The 24,108-nt window shown below is 43.0% G+C and overlaps 1 long non-coding RNA gene across 1 annotated transcript; it reads left to right on the top strand.

Moving 5' to 3' along the window:
• Positions 1 to 3,919: 3,919 nt before the first annotated feature.
• On the top strand, positions 3,920 to 10,293 carry LOC110361101 (uncharacterized). The gene is made up of 3 exons (XR_002417446.2): positions 3,920 to 5,027; positions 7,701 to 7,864; positions 8,259 to 10,293. It is a non-coding gene; the product is annotated as an uncharacterized LOC110361101 (long non-coding RNA).
• Positions 10,294 to 24,108: the final 13,815 nt, after the last annotated feature.

Below are 24,108 nucleotides of genomic sequence, written 5' to 3'. Positions count from 1 at the left end.
ATATGACAGATGATACACGCACCCTTTCAAAGTTGATTGCAGCAGGTTGCCTGAATTTTTAATACCTCTCCCTGATACAGTGTGCTTGGCTCTTTTTTTCCCCCAGTTTTATTATAATCCTCATTTCTATGCCAGTGAAACTGGTGCTTCTGCTCTCAGAGCAAAATTTCTTGTCCTTGTTCAGCAAATGAGTGGACAACGTTTTTCTGTTACCGGGGACAGAGAAGCCAGGGCCTGGTGACTGGCCCCGTGCAGGCTGCAGTCAGCACAGCGCTTTGGTAGCAGCTGGGAAGGGAACTGATCTTTTACCCACAGTTTAAGGACAGGAGGCAACTATATATATATATATATATATATGTGTGTGTGTGTGTGTGTGTGTGTGCATATATATATATATATTTTTTTTAACAACTACTTTTTTTTTTTCCTTTTTTTTTTTCTCCTCAAGTGTGGTTGTTTTCAGATTTTCTGCTAGGAAATATCTGTCTTATATAAGCTACTAATACTCTGCTTTAGGCAGAACACGGTGGTTGGAGCTTATGTGGGCTGATTTCAGGGAAACTAGCAGCATTATTGATTTTCATTGGGCTTATTAGGATCAGCGTAACATGCACTTTTGCTATACTAGATTGTATTTGGCTTTCATCATGAAATCTCATTACACTAAAAAGAAATGGAAACAAGTTATGCAAGTAAAAGATTTTGCAGAGTACTCTAATGAAATTACTCTGCATCTGTGAAAACACACTTTGGATGTAGGTCATTCAGACTCTGAATGCTGCTGGTCAGACTCCTCATTTGCTTTTGAAAATAACAAATAAATTCTCCAGTCTTAGTGGAATTATTTCAGATTTATGCTAACATAACTGAAGTTATAGCTTGGTCCTTGAAGTAGTTGTGCTGTCTGAATCCTGATGTTGAATCAGTGATTTACAAGGAAAGAGAAGTTCCAGTTTTTTGTCTGCTTGCAGCTGGGACGGAATGTATCACAACATTATGAAGAGGTGAAATGCACATGGCTATGGGCACGCTCCTTCTAGCCCCCCAGCCAGGACAAGGGGTGAACAACAAGCTTGTTTCACCCTTGTTGCTCCTGTGAGACATCAGCTTGTTGTCATTTGCCTGTTGACAAGGGCAGAGGGAGCATGAGCTGGCAGCACAGCCCATCTCCTCAACACAGCTTCAAAGGCACAAAATCCCCCCTCCTGAGACTCCAAGGAGATCCAGCTGCACCCCAGCTTCCCCCATCACAGCCCAATTCACCACGAACGCTCCTATGGCCAAACCCTCACTCTTCTCCAGGGTTCCTGTAGCTGCAGACAGTGCTGTGACTCTCTCATGTTCTGCTGGCAGGGTGGAGGTAAAGTCGTTTATGTGATTCCCAGCCCGCGAGTGCCTGGACTCTTAGGGGTGAGCAAAATTTCTCTGCTGTGGGTGTCCCGGTGCCACTGAAACAATGTGCCCAGGGCTGTGCGGGGCTGGGATGGCAGCGATGCCATCCTGCCTGCAGCAGGGTGGCGGCAAGCAAGGGCAGGTCTCTGTCCTATGGCTTGTCAAGCAAGTTCTCAAGGTTGAGGAAGGTGTTTTTTTCTGGTTTTGTTGTTGTTTGGGGTTTTTTTTTGGTCTTGTTTTGGTGGTTTTTTCATTTTTTTAGCACTTGAAATCAGCAGTAAAGAAAACATTTCCCTGAGATCCGTGTTTACTCTCCAAGAATGGATCAAGACTCTTGAGCTGTCAGGGGAAAAATATCCTCCTTTGACAAGTTTTAATGGTGCCTCTTAGTATTGCACATATTTCCTAATGGTCAGGATGCTTTCATTTTTGTATATGTTCTGCTTTTGGTGAAAACAACATTATTTTGAGAAAGAGGAAATTAATTTTGAAGAACTCTGAGAAGTGGCTCTCAGGTTTTTTTTCCTACTACATTAGTGTATTTCAGATCATAGAGAGAGAGCTATGGAAGGGAGCCAAATTAGCAGAAAGTACCCGGTTAAAAACCAACCTACAGAATAGATGCTAAGAAGCACAAATTCAAGATACAAAGCTGTAAGTGCAGAATTACTTAGGGAGTACAAATTTTGCTTTATTGACAGGCTATGATTTAATGACACTGCATAGTCAGCTCTTAGACGGTCTTGAGTCATTCTTTGTTGATTCAACGATCCTGTGCTATTTTGGCATTCTTTTGTTGAGAAACTTCAGTATCATAAATTGATTGATCATGTCCTAGATGTGGAAGATTTTTCCAGATTTTTTCAAACCCAAGCAGCAAAATCCTAAAGGGGCAGATCTCCTGAATATAGATGTGACTGTCTTATTTATTTGTGAAAAGGGGTCTTAAACTGCTGAACACACAGCTTTATGGAAAAGAGCTCTTCTGTGTTGCTGACAATTAGTACACATTTCACTTGCGAAATGATGCTTTCTGCTAATGCTACAGTATAGTCATCAAAAGCACCTAATCCAACTGATTAAAAATTCCCTGTTGGGTTTTGCTGACCAAATGAATACAATTAGTAAGACATTTCAAGTAGAGAATTTCCTGCAAATACTGGTATTCACAGACTTTAAATTAAAATTATGAGAACTATACATCAAATGAAGAGAGGTCTTGTTCCCTGGTGCATCTCAGTGAGACCCATTGCTGATGTGCAGCAGGAGAGATTTTATTCTATAAGCACAGGTAAGATTTTCACTGAGATCTCAGCTTTAGAATCAAATTAATTGAGTGATGAAAGCGTTTCTTTTTACCTCCTACCAAGGAAACCTAGCAAAAAAGCCTCCTTGAATAATTTAGCTCATGTAGGCAGTGGTAACAGGTGCTATGGGTTGTTGTTGGGATTTTGTTTGTTTAATATTAATCTAAAATAATTTAAACAGCATCTTAATAGCCTTATTTTATGTCTCTTATTTTGATTTTTAAAATCGGCGCATTCCCCTTAGTGCAGTTAATAGGGTCAGTCTGTGAGCCTGTGCTGGTTACCATGCCTTCAGTCATGTGGAATCCAAACAGCCATTATAATTTGTTTCTAAACAGATCAAGAGCTATTTACCATCTCAATGTTTTGTGCACAGCTGGGTGTCTGGCAAACATCCAATATCCATTAACATTTAAAAATTAGTCCCATAATGCATCTTTTCCGTGGCTTGAGGAGTATACACACTGACACATGTTGGGAACCAATTATATTTGCACCACCATTAGTCTGGCTGCATTCAACTTCCCAGTAAATGAGGGCTAATTTAGTTTCCAGAATGGTGTATCTTAAATTCATGCAATGACCTTAGAGAAAGCAGAGTATCTGAAGATTTAAGGAGGAAGGAAATTGTTCAAAAAGAATAATGCTTCCTTTTTTCTGCCTAAAACATAAGAGTACATTATTATATGACTGTTCCCAGTATTCATGCCTGGCCCTGAAAACCAGATTCCTCTAATTCAATACTTCTAAAATTCATGAGCAGAATTTAGTTGGGAAGAATTCTGACTAATACAGTAAACCAGCACACCCTCCTTGCTCAGATCAAACCTGCTAATGGACCTTTTTATAACAGCAATTTAAGACCTGCCTGTAGCAGGTCTAACTCTTTAGATTCCCAACTGGTTTTAAGTAGTCTATTTTCCTACCAGCAGGAAAATAAGTAATACGGATTTCGCAGTAAGTGCTGTCTATACTACTGGTGAAATATATTCTAACAATGCTGTGCAAGTGAAACAACCTTCACAACTGGCAGTTTGGCAAAGAGGTCTAATGAAAACAGAGAAAGACAAAAATATTTTCTGAGAAGTATAGTTTGCCAAACCTCTGCTGCCATGAGAAATTCCTTCAGTAGTATCAGAGGTGAAATGGGGTGTCTAGCTTTGCAGATGAGTAGGTGAGGTGTTCTTTACACCTTTCCTTGCAGCATGCCAGCACAGCTCTTGGTAATCAGGTTCTGGACTGATTGGCCTCTGCTGCTGATGATGACTCTGCTGCAACACGGTGTACAAAGCTTGTCTCAGCTCACTTAGTCCGTGTCATGCTGCTTAATAAAGCTAAATTGCTCCTACAAACAGAACACTATTCTGTGGCCTTTTAGAACTCAGAGACAGTTTAAAAATACCATTTTTCCGTAACATTCGTCTGATTCAGTTAGAAACTTGGGAAGGCAGGAATTTTCCATGTGGCCATAAAGCAATACAGTGGAGCGAGCCTGCAGGTGAAGAGGCTGCTTCCTCCTACAGCGGTGAACATCTGCAGTAACTGAACATCTGCAGTAACTCTGTTTGATTGGCACAGTTGTGTGAGTGGAGTAGCTGTAGGATTCTGTCTGGGGTGAGGCTGTAGGTTTATAAACCAGTTTATCCAAGTTTAATGTATATAAATATTGAGAAATGTTTGAAATGCAGTATTTGCTATATGTAAACATGGTTTTCTGTTACATCCATATAGTTCAGAGTTGGCCTTTGTCAAATATTTCTTTATTGAATTGGCACTCCTTTATTTTACTTTTTATGCAAGAAAATAGCTTTTCTGTGAAATGGCTTATTCTTTGAAGTGGCTGGTCTGAAAAAGTTCATTGTACAGTCAATATTTACAGATGCTGTTTATACTCCCTTTCTCTCAAAATACATGGCTTTTTATTCTATTGCTTTCAGTGAAGCCCATATTTGTAGTCCCTAACAATAATACATTTTCATGCATCGTTGGCAATACAAGGCTTCATTTAGCTTATCGATTAACATTCTTACTGTATTAGGACTTGTTACTGTTTCATACCTTCAAATTGTTTGGTGATTTCAAGAATTGACCTTTGCAGATTTACAGTACGTAAGCAATTAGCCAGTAATAGATTAAAATTAATAAAGAAGACTTCTATCAAATCCTAGGCCTTCACAAATCTATCATGGCATGATACTGTCCATTTCTTTGTTTGTATTATGCGCAGCTGCTGTTATGAGCTGAAGTCCACGTGTGGTAAATCATGCTGAAGACCCTTGAGTTCCACGCAGGAAGAAGATGCTGCACGACAAGTTCACAATTTGCCAGGTAAGTGGGTAGGGATGAGAACTGGCACGAAGGTTGCAATGTTTTCTTTTTCTGTCTTGACAGTCTCTTTTTATTTTTTCAGCTGTGGATTTAACAAAACAAAGTAGAGCTAATTTTAATTTTTAATTAAAGTCAATAGCTTATGTTCATGCTGAAGTATTTGGTATGAAGGAGAATAGAAGAAAATACAGAGAGAAACTTGAAAGAGGAATGCATTTCTTTAGCTTAATTATTTAGTTTCCAACTAAGAAACAGCTCTGCAGAGTTCGATTATCCTTCAGGGATATCTTAGAAGAAGTGAGCAATTAGCTTGATTTTCTGTTGAATATGTAGCTTGTGACTCAGTATGTGATCTATTAAAAATATGGTAATTCCTTTTAAACTATGTCCTGATATAAACGGAGCCTGTTGCTGAAGGCAGAAGTCAGTGGAGTAAGCTAGTCCATCACCCTGAGACACAGCTTGTCTGTCTTGCTACACAACAGTCAATGCTATTGTTAGGTCTTCTAAGGAGTGTAAGGTAAGAGAAGGGTGTAAGAGAAGGACGATGCTCTGTTAAAAGGTAACCTGGGATACTGCTAAACAGTCACCACAGCCTTAAGCATCCTTTCCCTCACAAGCGAAGTCTAGAAGAGGGGCAGAATTTCTCAGGTGCTGGTTTCTGAAGGAGAGCAGTGACTGTTCAGCCTGAAGTCACGTACAAGGTTGAGAGTGTAGATCAACTGGCGAAAGACTCGGGCACCCCAGGGTGTGAAAGGTTGGTCAGAGAGGGCATGGCTCACCCTGCCCAATGCTGGCCGCCGGTGCTCTGGCAGGAGCTTTGCTGGGGCACTGTGCCGACGCACAGCACTGCAGTCCTGGCATGGGCTGCACCGGGCATGCTGGGGATAGGAAAAGCAGGAAATGGAAGGGAGACTCAAAAAAGAGTTGTCTGATCCGCACATTTTCTAAATATCAACACTGGAGCAGACTTGTCCCCGAGCACATGGTTTATGCTGCCACTGCCCCGCTTCGAGACTGCTGCTGGACTGGAAATACTCAGACCATAGAGCTGGGGTTTTGCATGTCTGCTGGTACTTGTGTTACATGGCTGGAACAAATAAATTCACTGAATGTCCAGATTTCACATAGGAAAAGCAGAATGCACAGTTTTACAGTTTGTGTGTTAGGGTTTTTTGTTTGTTTGTTTGCTGTTTGGTTTTTGTTGTTGTTGGGTTTTGTTTGTTTGTTTGTTTCAGGTTTGGTTGTTGTGGTGGTGGTGGTGGCGTTGGTTGGTTGGTTGGTTTTTTTACAATTGTGACATTTGAATTTTACCACAGGGAGAAACTGGAATGCTTAAAAATGAGTTTTAAGTAAGTGACTTGCATGAGGATGAATTTTGCAAAAGCACTGCCAAATTTCCTGCACACCTCAGTCCTACTTTGAGCACCTCAGTCTGTCAAACTGTGCTCTTCCAAATAAGCACTTGGCTGATGCTCAGCCCTTGATGAGCCTAAATTAGCAGGCACCTGTATTTCTGATATGGAAGCTCCCATGATATCTGAAATCTTGCTTCTGGTCATGTTTCAAAATGCCTCAGTCCTGTCAGACTGAGCAATGTGGTACCTAACTTATACCTTCATCTGCAACGTGAACCCAATGCTCTAATATTCCGTGACAGCAAAATCTTGGTCTCATCCCTTCAAGCATTTCTGCACCTTCCCAGCATACTCATGTAAGTGAAGAGCAAACCTGAACTGTGCTCGCTTTCCCAGAATTGTAGCAGGATGCTCAATAATCCCCCTCATGCCTTTTTGAAACTAATTTCAAGGCCTTATTAAAAGATGACATCTTCCCAAGTCCTGTACTCCAGTGTGACTGTTGCTGGCGTGTGCACAAGTGGGCTCACAGGGGCACAGCTCCTCTGCTCCTGGTGTGGTTTGCACCAGCACACTCATGTGGCTGCGCAGCAACTTGGCCTCCTTCACCCCTGGTCCCATAGGAACCCCCCCCTTTGAGTCCCCTTCCATCTCCGCTTCAACCTAAGCTGGCCCTGCTGTTGGCTGCCCAGCGTAGGGAGTGATGGAATCCAGCTCTTTGTCAAACTGGACAGAAACAAGTCTTTTTCCATGGATGATAGTTAAAGTTACAGCTCATTCATGTAAGAATAATTATAAGAAATGCTTTTCCGTTTTTTCTATATTTCTTTGCACTGATTGTGCATCATGAGAACTGCTGGTGCAAAGTAGTCTACCCTCCTCAAAGATAAATATAATGCTGGCTAATCAAGGTGACACCTACTCACTACTTCATACAGCCCAGAAAAACCAGCTTGTGTGGTTTCCAGTGCTAGGTGCAGTCCAGAAGCAAATTAGGTACGTTTTTGTGGCCAGGAGCCCAGGCTAATAAACTCAGCAGACCTAAGCTAGCTTTCATACTGATGGTTTGTGGCTTCCTGCATTGTGTTCCCATTTGTATTGAAAATTACACTGGATCTGGCAGCACTGGAGCTCTGCCAGGGCTAACAGGCCCATCCAGCCCCACGCTGACTCCTGAATAGATCCTTGGCTCCTTCCTGCATGGGTTTTTCCACCGCCAAGGAGCGCTGGTGACCAGAGCATGTACAGGCAGCGCAACCCAGGATCCCGAGCTTTTATTGTTTTGTTTGCACTAATATTTATTTTATTGTTTTAGACACCTTACATCTCTGCTGGCTTCAGGAAGGTAATGCTGTAGCATTACAGGGAACAAAGCTCTGCCTGGGCACAGGGGTGGCAAGCAGAGGAGCCAACGCTGTCAAACACAGCCCTGAGACGAAAGATGAGAGGTTTGCACCAGGAGCAACATCAGCCCTTTACGTGAGCATGGGTCCCTTCCCGAGGGTCTTCCTTTGGGATTTGCTTCTGGATTTTGCCTCACAATGTCAGTGAGGGGCAGAAGGCACATAGCCTGCATTTAATTTCTGTGGCCTTTTAAAAATTGAATGAAGTGCCCATAAAAGTGGGGTGGGGGTAGGTTCTGGTTCTCCTCTCTTTACTCAGGACTGATGAACTGGAAGGCTGTGGCTGGCACCACTGTTGAGCCAAATTTCTTATTACTTTTTGGCTTCAATTTTTGGAAGGAGGCCAGTAATAAGGGTGGAGTTTGGAGAGGTTCTCTGCCCTTCAGTGAAACACACCTTGCAAAAGGATGAACACCTCCTGAAAGGAGTGTGCAATTACTGATCACAATGTGATTTTCTTTTTTTTCCAGTGAGGCTGCATCTGCTGTCAGAGAAGTGCTCTGGTCCATCCTCCCCAGCTGAGACTCAAGAGATACCAGAAAATGGACAAATTTGCCCTGAGCGTGATTTTACTCATTTTGGCTCAGCTCCATTAATGGATTAAACCATGGTTCATTAAGCAGTGGCTACTGTGGAAGTTACGGTAATGTTTTGAGAGAGGCAGCCTGGCAGCCAGCAGCACAGCGTGGTGCATGGGGACCCAAGTGCAGCCCCGGTTCCCGGGAGAGCTGGCATCCCAAAATGCCTGTGCTGTCAGGTGCTTGTTTGTTCAGTCTCTTGCTTTGAAACTAAAATTAGTGAGTGGGAAGCCTCACTCTCTTTTCTGTTTTGTTTTCCTGTTGTTGTGGATGTTCTTGAGTAGCATTGCCTGTAATAAAGCAGTGCCAAGTTTAGCATCTGTACCTCATCATGGATCGAAAGGCTCTCGTAAGCGTGAAGGACAGATCCTGCTGAGCCTGGCTGAGGTGAAGCACACCTTGCTCTGCCTTTCCATGTCCTCTCTGCAAGGGTGTGGTTAGATCCCTCTCTTCTGTGGTGCTAGAAATTGTGCTTTTATGTTTCACCTTCCTCAAAACCAGAATCTAAGGAAAGGCTTGTATGGAGCAGGGTGTGTGCTTGTGTGTGCCACCTGCCTGTGCCTAATTAAAAGGAGGCAGCTGGAGCTGCAGGACCAAACCAGGAGGGTTTCCTTCAAGTGTTGGTACCACAGCCCAAGTGCTGTGTGGATGCTCAACCCCTGTCTGCATGGTCAGGTTTGATGGCACTGAGGTCCTACAGCTCCATGCTTTTCTTTTGCTCTCTCTGGGCTAAATGAGCTTTAGGCTTAAAGGGAATTTTAGAAATAGTTGTCTTACAATCAGAAAAGTTGTTTTTTTCCATATCTTAATCTTGGTTAAAACCAGTTAGGAGTTTTCTGGTGAAAAATGAAACTTTTTGAAATTGGCTAAAAGCTGGGAGGCAACTGAATGCATGATGAAAGGCAATGCTGGTGAAAGAAAAACCCCCCTGAGCAGAGGCGGGTTCTACATGGCAGTGGGGTGCAGTGGGACAGGCGTACCCAGCCCGGGGTGATGGGCTGGGAGGTGGTCTGGCACACCCTCAGCCCCACCATAGTGGCAGGCCCTGTGGATGGGCACCCCAGAGTGCCACGGTCATGGCAGCAAGTGATGGGGCTTCACTCGAGGTTTGAAGTACACAAATTGCATTGCTTTTGAAAGTCTTGCTTTTACATTCTAAACAAGGAATTAAATCAGTATGTGAGCTATTTCTCTGTGTTTATGCTGAAATATTACAGTGGAAGTGTTCTGACCCAGACAAGCTAGAGTACTAATTTTTCTTAAATGCTTTTGTAGACAAAAAACTATAACTTATTTTGTGTTGTATGTCTGAGAGGCTGTACAAAAGAGTTAAAATTGAAGGACAGGAAGAATTTTTAAAAAAAGGACCTCTGTCTGTTCAGAATGATTCAAGCTTAAAGATAGGATACTGCTGCATTTTCACTTCAAGCATCACTTCATCAATATTTCTGACATTTTGGAATAGCAGAGTGAAAAAAATACAGGGATCTCTTCAATCTGTTGAAAAATATCTTCCTGGTGTTCTACCAGAGTGCTGAAAGACATTACAAGGAAATATGTATATATATATAGATACAAAACCATATATAAATATTAATCTTTATTAGAGACCAAGTTCTGGGGAAAACAATATGACAAGCACAACTACTGTAAATGGTACAAATCCATTAAAGCTTACAAGTACCAGGAGCTGCTTTTGTGTTGAATAAAATTTCACAAAACCTAAGGTTGCCTCCAAACACAGAACTAACCCGAGAGTTTGGATTTAACACTGACTGGACCTGTCATATTTCCTCTTAATGAGGCTCAGTTCTGAAGAAAAGGAGGAAATGAAAATGGTTGGTGTGATAAGCTGTACAACGCAGTAATTGGGTCAAGCTGAGACACTGGTGGCCTTCAGGAGCAGAAGAATAAATTTGTAAGCAGGTTGGCCTGTGCATTTTTTTTCTATAGAAATTCCTTAATGCAAATTGTATTTTTCTTCCAAATAGGACTGACAGAAAAAACAGTTTGTGGATGTGGGAAGTGTTACATGTTATACTTCTCAGTCTGGTAGGACATAGGTGGTTACAGCTTTGCCCAGATCACCTTTCCATGCCTGGAAAATTTATTGTGGAATTTTGGAAGCCATCTTCAGTGTTGCTCAGCAGCTGTCAGGAGGTTTGGAGGCTCTGACTTCTGGACTGAAATACATACAGGAGGAGTAAGGTGACAGATATACAGGTTTAACCCTGGTAAGTCCAGAGCAGTCAGGTGGACCTAGATGTCAGTATGAGGCAGAAATATTCTCTGTGGATGTTTTCCAGCTATTATTAAGAATTCACAGAGACTATCTCTAATCTAATAGAAGCCCATGTATCATTGTGCAAATCTAAATATAAATTATGCTGATGATTAATTTTTCTAATGTGGCTTAAGACATCATGTTATCCTTGATTTCAGTTTGATTGGATTTCAGGAATAAACTTCATGTGTGAAAATAGGATAAATTTGTTTTATAAACATAAGCATTTGAGATAGACTGCTCTAATGCGGCCAAGATAGGGCAAGTCTTTCCTATGTTAACTGCTATGTTGCCCAGATAAATGTCAATAAAATGGAAGGTCAGTGTCCTGTCCTGTTCATATTATCTTGTAGGCAAAATAACCCTCCTTAAAGGTTTGAATTTGGCATTCATTTTTGTACTTGCAATGTAATTCTAAGGCTGGATCCTGACTCTTGGCCCTTCATTTCATAGATCAGCATCTAAAAGGCTACAAACTGGCCAAGGCAGGGTAACTTTATTAGCACCATTTGGGAAATAAAACATGTGATCGCATTTTCGAAAAGCAAAATAGTAGGTGACTATTCATCTACTAGGAAAGTAGTTTTTACTAATAAACTTAGTTTAATACTTTTTTAATATGTCTACAATATTGTGGAAGGAAATTTGGCATTGCACATATGCAAAGAATCAGTCACGATTGGATTGCCAGGTCCCATAATACCTGCAGTTCATAGTCAGAAACAGTCAGAAAGATCTCAACAATTTTTCCTCAAGTCTGTAGCAAAATGAATCAAGTCAGCTCTGTCAGAAGCCCCCTGAGCTTCTACAGGGACTGGCTGTTACATTTGCTATTTCTTGCCAGTAGTTTTATAGATTGGAGAGGTTGCACCAGGATCTTTTGGCCCTGTGTGCCCTAAGTACTTTAAACACATTGCAGAAAAATGTCTCAAAAGTACTGTCAGTGTCATTCATTTTTTTTTTTTTTTCCATTCACAAACTAAATATAATATTTTCCGCTGGATAAAAATTATTGATATTTCACAAGTTGCTACCAGCAAAATTCTTGAATTCCCAAATACTTTAAAATAATTAAGTTATCCTTACACAATTTCTTCAGGGATCACAGCAGTATACTGAAGCTTGGTTTCCTAAGGAAACTCAATCTATGCACTCATGCTATGGATCTGTTAACACACTGCTTTCTCTCTTTTTGAACTTTTCAGCTGTAACAGCCAATTTCCAATAAATCTGATGATACACATACCTTGAAGATATCAAAATTACTGCAAGCTCTGTGGCAATCTGCAGTGCCATCACTTTGGGACAGCAGGTTTGACAGTTACCTGGTGGCAGCAGGGAATGCAGGAGGGCAAGGGGCGAGGTGGGTGCTCAAGCCCCGGGACAGGCTCCAGCCGGAGCACAAGCTGTGTTGGGCACCACAGCACCGGGATAAGATGTGAACTCAATGCACTGCTCCTGCCACTCCCAGAGTGGCTCATTCATCCATGAAAACCTATTTTCCAAAGAGACCTTAGTGACTTGCAGAAGAACAGACTGTGTCCATGTGGCTAACACTTGGTGCTGGTGTCTCCTCCTCACTAGGCGTTTGTCTGGACATACACATGAGCTTGCCCCAGGAAGAAGTCCCAGCACACTTGCTCTTCTGCAATGTCTTCTCAGGTGGCTTATGATGTATTTATAAAAATGCATGGTACTGAAGTCATACAGATTACTTCAATAGAGTTTACAAATTATTTTGGGGAAGAAGGAATGCATTACAATAATGTCATCAACTGGAAATGTCTAGAAAGGACAGCTGGTTCAGATTAGGCCTTTTATAAGCTACAAGTTTTTATAACTGTTTAGTTCAGTTGTGAATTTTCATTTTAAGTAGATGCAGTGATGCCATGCCCAATACATGCAGTTAAGTAAGAATAGTGCCCTGTTATGGCTTAGTTTTTATTAAGAAATAGTCATACTGACCCAAAACAAGATATTCCAATAGAACTGTTGTGACACCAGCTATATTTGTGTGTGTCTGCCTTGCCCAGTTGTGGCAAACTCTTCTCGTATATGAAAATTATGTTACACATATGTAGATAAGTGTTTGTGCGGAAAGAAAATGTGGATGCAAATCTCCACATTATATTATACTAATGTAGTATTACTCGTATACTTTATCAACCATTATTTTTAAAAAAAAGTTTTTGCCAATTAAAAAATCCCGAAAATCTCTGCTTTGGAAAAAAAAGAAGTCCTACAGCCTGTGCCTTCTTTAAGAGAGCACCTGGGGTAGAGGTCCCTTAGGTGTTCTTTGTGACCCTCAGCCCTGGGGAGGGATGCCACTCTCCCCGCCTCACACGCTTCGTGTCGTCTCTGCCTCTTTGCTTTTTTCAAAGCGTGTCTTTCCTAAGTAGGTAGGGACAACGTGCCATCTGTTGGGGAGATTAGCATCCCCGAGCCGGGGCCCTGCGATACTCCTAGACAATATAGGAAATGTATTACCAGAATGTAGTGACTTGTATTTGCATTTCACACATTTAGCTTTGCTTCACACATTCCTCTCTCTCAGACATGATAAAGGGAGAGAACGCTCTATTTCTTGTCAGTGTGGATAGATGGCACCCCTAGAAGAATATGCATTTGAAGCAATATGTTCTGCATCACTGACGTAAGCTAAGATGCTGTTAAGGCTAGGCAGGTTCGTTTTCCCATTCAGTGCTACCGAGCGGGGCACTCAGGGACTCGGTGTCCTTGAATTTAAAGAAGATTGAAATGTCGCATTGTTCATAATGAAGGGAACAAGGATGGGAGCAGAATGATGCTGAGGCAGACGGTAAACACTTGATTGCAAGAGCTGAATGGACTTGGCCTACATTTCAAATCTCTCCATGGTCTCCTTTATTTCACCACTTTGTATTCCCTGACTGTACCATCAGTTCCAGGTTTGTTCCCATAGTTTCTCCCACATTTTTCTTCATGTCTGCAATGCTGATCATGCATCTTGGCAGAAGAACCATCCATGCCCAAGCATTCATGAATGAGGGATGCCAGGGTAGTGATGTGTACAAGATCATTTCTCCCTGTCTATGTTTTGTCCTTTTAAAATTGAAAATTGTCCTCATGAGATTAGCTTGGTAGTCTCTAAACCCACCATTTTATACCACATGGCAGTGCTCTAATGGTGAGGGTGCAGAAAGGTTTCTGCATTTCTAAAAGCACATTTTATTAGTAGCAAGCCCTGCCCTACCCACCAACCAGGTCCATCACTCCCTTTTCATTTCCCAATCCACCTGGGGAAGAAGTCAAGGTTGAGAGTGTTGAGCACTGAGCTCATCTGCATCTTACCAGGGACACATATTTTCTTATTGTTTGTTTACTGCTTTTTTTGGAATATCTAATAAACAGGGAGTGAATGGAGAGGGCAACACCTGCAGAGAAAGCCATAGTAGTTACAAGTGTATATTTCCTTTAAATATCCAGATTTTTGCAAATCTGTCAGTGGAGACAAAGGCATGTGTAAAATCATAGTTAAAGCTAAGATAGGGAAAGAAAAATGCAGGGTATTCTAACTGATATTTCACAGCAATAACCAATTTTACTTCAGTGGAGATCTAAGTGTCTTGCTGGAGCTGAAGGAAAGAAATGGAGACAAATTCAATGCAATGCATTTGTAATAGAGAAAATATCTTTTTTTTTATATTCGCAATGCTTGCTAAAATGGTTTGCTCCTGAAAAAAGAGTCTCTAGAACTGAAAATTATAGCTGGATTTACAGATGCCTGGGGGGGAGTTCTGAACCTTGTCTCTTGTATATTGGATGGATGATTAGAGCAGCAAACAATTGTGATTTACTCATCATTTCATTCTTACATACAAACCAAATTTTTTTTTTGTCAATTTGTTCAATATGTTATAGTTGATCCCCCAGGTATCTGGTAGATGCAACCTTGAGTATGATTGTCATTTAGAATGGCATCTTAAAATATGTAAGCTAAGATATGTTACTGGGCGATGCCTACAAATATGTAAAACACAGAGTATAAAGAATGATGTCTCGACTCTTTGAGAACAATAACATTTGCCAAAGCATCTTTAAATTTCAGTCAAGTTCTGTAGGATGGGTTTACCACTAAACTTCCATCACTGATTCCTACAAATATATCCCTGGTAATCACTGCCAAAATTGCCCTTGCTATTTGGCTGCATTATACGTGGGATTTTGAAAAGATTACAAATAGCTCAGTATAGAAACTAATACATCAACTACTCCCTGATTTTTATTTCATATTTATTTCAGGGACTGAAGGCACTACAGTATTTGCATTTGCCTAAGCACGAGAAACTTATATGGTAATTCCCCTGCTGGTGCATTAAAGGAGGAGTGACTTCAGGCAATGGATGAATGGGGTTTGTGGATTGAATCTCTGGCCGTGCTTGCACTCTGGAGGGTTCTTGCCTATGGCCGTTTGGAGAGGTGTTCAAGTCTGCATCAAACAGTACAGGGATGAACAGGCCTGAGGCGTGGACCAGTGTATGTGAGTATCGCCTTCTTCTTCCCTGTTGCATGCCCATGAAAACCAGAGAATCCAGTCTAAAATGTGATGTTTCCTATTGTGTCCTTTAATTCTCACCCATAACTTTGATCAGGGAGGGAGGGGAGCTTGCGAAAGCTAGTCTGAGACCCAGCTAGGATGAATATTAAATACATGTGAACATCTCACTAATGAAACAACCAGAGACACAAAGAAGAGCTGATGGGTTGTACATGAAGGATTTGGGCTACTAACCTTGGACAAAATGCTGACCCAAACATGGGGAGAGGGGGCAGGGGGCTGTCCACAGAAGAGGTCTAAGTGAAGTGGCACCAGTGTAAGGCAATGCACAAGTGACCACTGCTACAGCACTGGGCATTAGCCCCACTGCACAAATTGCTTGGTTGTACTTCTGAGTGATCTTGGATTATGTATTTCCTTCCAGCTCCCAATGCTGCAGCGTGTCATGCCCTGCATGATGTTAAATTCAGAAGCATTCCCCAGTGCAGAGCATGTGTGAGAGCTGTGCAGTGCTCAGGGACCAGCAGCAGAGCAGACTGGGGTTAGGGAGAGGCAAGGTTTTGGAACACTTCTTCCCAGGTTCTATTAGAGGCAACAAATCTATAGCTTAAGATCAGACATCGTCCCAGAGAGACAAGAGCTTTCCCTCCTTCTATTGCTCTGTAAGGCAGAATTCCAAAGGCCTCAGCTTTGTTTCACTCTAAATGTTCATCACCACTTTTTAATGACCGAATTCTCACTCAACCATGAAATAATTTAGGCAAAACTGCATTAGTAAGCAAACGTGCTAAATTAATAATTAAGGTATTTTCAAATATTATGGATAGAAATTAACTTACTGTGCTGTCTATGGGAACAGTGCAGAAGACAGGGGGTTGTCTTGTGGAATATTTATGAGATCCTTTCTGGTATTGGTGGAGGACATAGACTAATCTGTGGTGATGCAGTAGTGAAAGTGTTGGTATTCGTGTAGCCTGGAAACATTTATTTCCACAGTTCAAAGAGAAATTAGAAAAATCAGTGTTTCCTTTCCCCACCAGCAATAGCTGAGCAGGGAGCTGTGCTGGTGGAGGGGCGATGACCTACGGAAGCTGCCAGGGAAGGGGGTGACACCATTCCCACGGTGGCTGTGGGCAGAGGTCTCAGCACAGCGCCTCCGTGGCAGGAAAGCAGGCAGGTGGCAGGGGAGTTTTGCTCTGAGATTATTGTTATTTGAGGAGATGTCTGAAAAGCAGCATTTCCCTGCAGGCCTGGCAGGGAGGGAATTTGTGGGCTGTAGACCCCAGGGTGGCACAGGCTGCCCTGGATTCAGCAGCATCACCCACCGGCGCTGCCCATGCTGGGGGAGTAGTGCACCCCGACAGCACCCAGCCCTCATTGCAGCAGCAGTGGCCAGAGCCGAGGTGAGATATGCGGTGCTGGCAATGACACCCCTGGATGTTTGGGTTTTTTTTTTTCTTTTTCCTGTTTAATCATGTTTCCCCTTAATTGTGTCCAAGTGTGTCTTTTTAAAAGGAAACCAGCAGCAAGTGTGTTAGGGGGTCCTTGGAGGATCTTTGTGACAATATCAAATGCCCCCCTGTTCCTCTGCATCCAAAACATCAGGGGCAGCTCACATTTTCTGTCACCTCTGCCAGAGAAACTAGAAGTGCGGCTGGTCAGGACATAGGCAAGGAAAGGATTTTGGCAAGAAAAAAGTGTTGTTTTGGTGACAAGCTATTGATACATTTATGTTGGATAAAGTAATGAAAAACCTAATTTAAAGTCTTTTGTTTGGGATATTTTTGTTTCAGAAAGGAAATGAAAATTTTACTTCTACATGTTTATTTAAAAATGACTTCTCAATTTAATATTGACTACTGTCATCTTAGGAATGAGAAATTATTTAAACATTCATTTTCAGCTTTTAATTTAGAATTATGAACTCAACCTGCTGAAAATAAACAGAGACACTGATCTAGAAAAACAATGATTTTCAATAAGTTAGTTCTACAAGGCAGTCATCCTCACTGATTGAACAAGTGTCATAAAAGAATAGGAAAATTTCAGCATTTTCATTACATTCATTACATGATGACTCCAGCAGATGATGCAGTGAACTAAATATCCCACAGCTGACCTGGTAGGATGGAATGTAAGATAACTGAAAAGATTTTTACAAGAAAAATATGAAATTGTGATTAAAATAATTTTGGTAGTTTTTTTCCAATTTCCTGGATCTTAGGAGAAAAGCTTTTTTTTTTTTTTTTTTTTTTTTAATTGGAAGAAACACAAACTTTCACCAGTAAATGTGTCCTGCAATTCTGTATTGCAGCAGGCTGGCGATATGACAGGATGATTGAGCTGAGATTAACCCAAAATGAGCATGAGCATTTGGAAGCAGAGGAGAGAAAAGGCAGAGCAGCAGTCCTGCTTCTGAGGTGGATGGGCAGCTGGAGCTTCCCCTACAGCTGTAGACCGCCCGGAAAAGGCTGAGCAGCCATGGCCATGGTTGCACCCACACCTGCCCTCCTGGAGCTGGACTGGGCACCTGCCCCCAGCAGATTTGCAGCTCCGGTAACTGGGTGTTTGTGCACCCCATGAGTGTGCGTGTGGCCCATGGAGACCCTGGCAGGGAGCCAGAAACCCCACTGGAGAAGCCTGAGGCCAGCAGTGCAAGGTGGTCCCCTCTCACCTCCCCTGCTGTATCAGCCTACGGGAGCAGGGTGGAGAAGGCAAACAGGAGGTGTGTTTTAGGAGGTGTGTTTTTAAGATGTCAGTGGGGAAAGGTTTTGCATCCTTCCTTCACATGAGGCTATGATGAACCTAGCAGGGTTCAACTTAATCACAAAAGTCATCCACACTGGTAGTGAAGATGTTGATGAGCTATCACTGAGATATGATGTCAGGATGTGGAAGTTAGGAATGGAGATGATGTGCTGTGTGACTACAGGCACCAGCCTGGTGCTGCACTGCTGCTGCATTTTCACAGGGGAAGCTGCTGTCAGCCTTGTCCTTGGAGGACGTGATGCTGGTCGTTGGGTTGGGACTGGGGAATCAGCTACCCCACGCAGCCTTTTTGTTTGTGTCTCTAATGAGCTGGCTTGTGGGGATAGCAAGAGTTAATGGCTAACATTGTTTTATGGCCAGTGCATGTGATAAACAAGATTATCTGTAATGGGATTAACCTCAGACACGCTAAACCACTGATGAGTTCATCTTGGTCTGAGGCAATTCTGAAGCAATTGTAGCACCAGAGAGGCTCTGAAGTGGTGCTGGCCATCCCAGTGTGGCAGGGTCCTGCTGGAAAGTGGTGGCATCTCCTTCTTGGATGGAAGGACAGATGCTGCAGGTAACAGGTGGCTGCGCGTAATGCACCTCACTGTAGGCATGTGATGCAAATGGACATAATAAGCTTCAAAGAATCATCTCTGGTGAAAACTGAGTACAGTTCCAGCTGGAAATATTTGTGAGTTGCTCTGTGATTATAGTGGTTCATATTAACTTAAAATCTGTCCATGTAGTGCTGTTGCAATGGAGAACCGATCTGGTGGTGGTTTCATGCCAGCTCAGTTATCCACTCAGTCCATCCCAATAAGTACCCACCGGGAATGTGTCTCCCTTAGCCCAAAGTCCCTGCTACAGTAATGCACAAGGCAAATGGAGAATTATCGACATTTTAGCAAACATCATTTATAATCCTGCCACTGCCACTTACTGGTTTCAGACCCTTATTTCCTTGGCCAAATGTCACTGTCATTGATCAACTTTTTGACACTGAAAATCTAAAGCAATTTGGTATTTTTTTCAATCAAATATTAAATGGTTATTCTAATTTCAGTAATTAGCCTTTTAACAAATGTAAATTATGTTTTTAAGAGAAGAAAAATATGACCTAGAAGTCTTTCTTTTCCTGTTGCTTTTTCTTTAACTCTATGCATGTAGTTACAGACTGAAATGACACTGCTTAAACTTGATAGAGAACCACATCAGCAACAAAAAAAGGAAAACAAGACAGAGAAAAAGAAAGGAAAGTAAAAATCTCATAATATACCAGAAAGGCTTTTCTTTTCCATCTTATATTATGCAGTGTACAAAAGTATCGAATTTGAAAAACTGACTCAGAGCACAGTGCTAGTGAGAAAGCAGGCATAAAAGCAGATACAGAACTGCTCACAGACTCAGATTAAGTGAGCTTCTTGCCAGCCCTTCCCCACCCCCAGCATCTTACAGATTGGAGAATTAGGCAAGCTGCATCCCGCAGCGTGTGCATGAGTCACATGTCAGATGCACAGCGAGAGAAAAAAGTCAATTTGCAGAGTTTCATGGCTGGCAAGGTCTGGCCAGGGCCACCCCTGACTCGGGCATCGCCTGGGCATGGGGCCCCGCTCAGCCGTACTCATGCTCTGCCGGGGAATGGCTGGGTGTCGTTTGCTCAAATGGTGCCAAAAGTATAGATGAACTAGGTAGAACAGTTTTGTGTATTAAATTGTCTCAGTGCAAATTGAGAGTAAGCATATGAAGAGGAAGATTGGCATTTGCTATATTTCTCTTTCTCAGAAACCCTATTAGTGATCTCCCACTTCAGCACTTCACTTGTTGGTTAGTCCCCATTCTCCAAATGCCACTATGTCACAGAGGGAACATCAGCCCAGAAATAATTAGTATGGCAATTTGGCACTCACTCTGCAAATTACATCTAGCAGTTGCATGCAAAATTGTCTGTAGAAATCATCTGGCTCTTACCAAGAGTTAGTTTAATAATGGAGCTTGTTTTGTTACTGCCACTATTATGCTGAAGTCTGTGGTTAAGATTTGTTCCCCTCTTGCTGATGGAAACATCTTCTAGCAAGAGAGAGAAAAATTAAGCCTTTTCTGCTACACTGTGCTTTGTTGGAGTGAGGAGTCCCGATTTAATGTCTGTTCAAAATATAACTGGTGGCTGATATTGACTCTTTTGGGACACCCACCCAAATGCTGTATTTCATGCACATAATAGGCTATTGGAGTTCTCTGCACCAATTAATGATTACCTGGTGCAGAGGCAACAGTAAGATCTCCCACTTCTTAGGTGGCTGCTGAGCCCAAGCTGAACCACGATTCTTTCTGGTACTGAGGAGGAAAGGCAGCAGGAAAGACTAGAAAACAAAACTCTCTGCCCCAAAGATGAACCAGCTCTTCATTGCAGTGAGGTACATTGCCCTCAGCTTGACATTGCCCTCAGCTTGACATGACAACACTCATCTCCATCCTTCGTGGATGTTCTCAGGACACTTATGAGACAAAGGTGGACTATATTTTCCTTTCTGTCAACAAACCCCATCATGGACCTGAGAAAGCTGCTTTAGCAAAAGTGGGGTTTGCCCCAGCCAGTACAGTCCCTTGAAAAGGCCCCAGTCCAGCATGTCAGCATCATCACACCAGCAGTATATTGCCAAACTTCCAACCACTTTACTAAATGACCTAGCAACCAGCCTTTCCTGTGGCAACAGGAGATTCTGCAGCAGAACTTGTAGGTGGCATTTTAAGAGAGGGAATAATAGAGAACTACCAGATTCCTGTCAAAGGAAAATACAATATCCTTATGATATGGACACTACAGGATTTCTGATGCTGCTTTCAAAATGGATCCAAAGAAACGAGGCAGGTAGTGTACTAGCTGGAGAAAAGTACCCAACAAGGAACACGGTGGTTTGTATGCATGTGTACACATACTTCTTGGGCTTTACACACACATCCAAGTTATTAGAGGACAGCAGGTATTAGACATCAGCTGATTCTCCATGACACTACACAGGAACATCGTTAGCATATGCCAGGCAACGCAGATGAGTTTGTGCATCTTTTCTTGACTTACCTTGCAGCTCAGCTGGTGGGAAGTAGGTCTAGTACCTGTGACTATGCCCTCAGTGACACAGATGATACGCTTTTTCTGAACATGTGGAAGCATGAAGAGCTTTAAACACACACTATGTGACTGTCTTCACGTGGCAGGTTCTTCAGCTGTGTGCTCTTTGGCCACTGCTTAGATTTCATGTGTTGTTTTCTTCCCATGGATTAAAAGAAATGTAGCCTGCTGTCAGGCTAGTCATGCGGCCAAGGAGCTGGGTGGAGAGGAACAGGAGAAGGTGTGATTTTTTGCTGTCCATTGATTCCTTGGTACTGGTGCTCACTTGAACTACAGTGCAATTAACTGAACACCTGATGCTCATGCAGCAGGGCACCTGACGGCATTTGTAATGGTACTTAGTTGTGAGCACTCATGGAATGGGGCATTGTTCTAATTGTCAGACTTTACTTCTGGCAGCCTTTAAGTCCCATTAGATTAGTAGCTCCTATAATGATTATGACTGCCAAATTAAGCCATCTGTAAACACTAAAACTTACAAGCTCTTACCAAATTCATAACAGTTGTGTTTGGGAAATAAGTTTTGCATCTTTTCAGCTGGCTGCCAGGAGAAATGCTCAAATGGTTGGTGTGAGCCCTGGTCCCTTCCTCCGGGAGCATCCTCTTCCCGTGCTGTCACAGCCAGCATCTCCTCCACCCAGCTGCTGTGGTCCTTGGCATTAGCACTCTCGGCGTCCTTGGCACGCCACGTTGCACTTGTGCCTGAGCCTTTCTGTAAACATGTTTTGGCAAACACTATAAAGAAGTCATTTGACAACACAGTCATTTGAACCCGAAAGGCTAAAGCAGAAGTGACAGAGTAGCTTCGCCACTCTGTAACTGCCAGCTTATGTTTGTTCTACATATGCTTTTGCTGCATCGAAGTGGTATTTTTCAATTAACAAGTGAAATGAAGAAGGAAATCTTCTTTTTTGGTTTCTTCTTCTTTTATCATCTGCACAGCAAACTCTGGATTACTGCATCCCAGGTGAGTAAATAGTGAGCACAGAAAGTGCTGATGGCCACAGCTGAGCTCCCCAGCAGCCAGGGCAGGCAGGGGAGGCAAAGCCCCTGGGCAGCGGGGCTGGAGGAGGGGGCTGTAGGTACAAACGGCTGGTGTGGGCTCTGACTGCAGAGCACTAAGTAAGCTACCCTGAGTGACTGTGCAGTACTTGTGGCTCTAAAACAGCTCACAGACGAGTTAAAGCCCTCCCAGTAGTGAGGCAATCCCTGTGCAACACGTGTGTTTACAATTCAAGAGCAAGGGAGGAACTCGTGCCTTATAAGCAGGCTGTGTTCTGCAATAGGAACCCAAGGGGCTGGGCTCATTAGGTGCTGTTCATCCTTACTCCTTGCAGCAAGCATGGAAGGTGCGACGCAGGCTGCTCAGAGCAGTGTCATCATGCAAATCTGCTCTCTGTAGCTGCCTGCAACCTTGGCCGTGTCCTAGGTGCGCTGCAGCAATGATCCAGCTCCCCTGCTAATCTCCAGTGTCAGCCAGCCTTGATCTAGACTGAGTCCCTGACACTCAGCTTGGTCTGCTGGTAAGCACTACATACAAATAATTATGCAAACAAAATGTACAGTGTAGTAACTGGCGGGTTCCTCACACCATACCAGCAATGTTAAATGTCTCCAGGCTGCTCTTCAGGAGGGAGGATGGGCAGGGGCAGAACTACTGAAAAGGGAAAAAACCAACCTCATGGACAGTCTGTGGGAGTCATCCCCCTGTTTTCTGCTGTTTTTAAAGGATCAGTTGGCTGATGCCATGGGCATCCCTCTGGAAAAGGCAAGTCAGAGAAAACTGGGATATATGTTAAGGACTTTAGCTTGCCGTCATCACCACAGAGTGGCTGGGTGAGCAGCTCAGCGTATGCTGTGAGTTGGGCTCAGGGGTTTGGCTGGAAAGCAGCAGAGCTTGGGCCAGTGGTGACAGCTGCCTGCCGAGCATCAGCAGGACAGAGGGAGTCACAGAGATATCCTGCCCGAGACAGCTGAGGGCTTTGAAAATGTGTGAGGTGACCTTAATTTTGATTTGGGGTGTGCAGTAATGAGAAAGTGGTGTGATGAATGAGTAAAGCTGACAGAAGGCACTGGCATTTGTAAAGAAACAGGATGTGCAAGGTCAGGAAAGGTGTGCGGGGTGAAGCGATGTGTCAGAGGCAGCGAGCATGCCAGGCTGATTCATGAGCTGAAGTGTGCAATAATCACAGGTAATTATTGCACACCAGCCAGGAGGAGGATTTGCATGCACACCATGCTGGACTACGGGCCCCATTTGGGCTCTGGCATGCTCCAGTCACAGCACAGAGCAGACAGGCAGAGAGATGAGAAGCCATTTCCAAACAGACCCAATATTCTGGTTGTCTCCCCATCTAGCTTCCAGATGTGATATAGAGTTGTGTCCTGCAAGAGTGAGGAGACAGGGAGCTACTGTCTTCAGAGCAATGAAGGCAGAGGAGTGCCTGTATTCACCCCCTCAAAATATGGCTGTGCTGCAGAAATGTGCTTCTGAATCAATAGTGAGGAGATCACTTTTAAGCCAATATATTTTTAAATGAAATGAAAACAATGGAAAGCCTGAAAAGTAATGAAATCCTGTAGGACAAGAGCTCCCAGGTGACACAGGCAGTAGCTTACCAGCCGTGGGGCGAGGTACCGCACCTGCCTGAGTCTCCTGTGACCAAGAAATTTTGAGGGACTTCCATCATCCAGGGGGCTGGGGGGCACGTTTTGAGACTGTCTTCGCAGCAGGAAAATAATCTGAGTACCTTGTCTCTGGTCAAATTAAGGCCCTTGTCTGATTTGTGTTTAATGTCACCTTATCCTCCCTTGATCTTGTCCATATATGCAGCCAGGTTAGTGCTGATGGCAGTGAAAGTGCATGTTGGTGTATAAAGACGTGACGCAGATGAATTATATCCCAAAGTGGCTATCTGAATGCAGAGAAGAGAACAGATTTTCAGAGTGCCTATGAACAGACCAGGCCTTGAAAGAGGAGTAGATCTACATGTCTTGTGGTTGAAGGGCAGGTAAATGTTGTGCATTGGGTAGG

The sequence above is a fragment of the Columba livia genome, chromosome 8 (assembly GCF_036013475.1).
Source record: "Columba livia isolate bColLiv1 breed racing homer chromosome 8, bColLiv1.pat.W.v2, whole genome shotgun sequence".
NCBI lineage: Eukaryota > Metazoa > Chordata > Aves > Columbiformes > Columbidae > Columba > Columba livia.
Note: the sequence above shows the minus strand (reverse complement) of the source record. Positions and strands in the feature narration are given on the sequence as shown.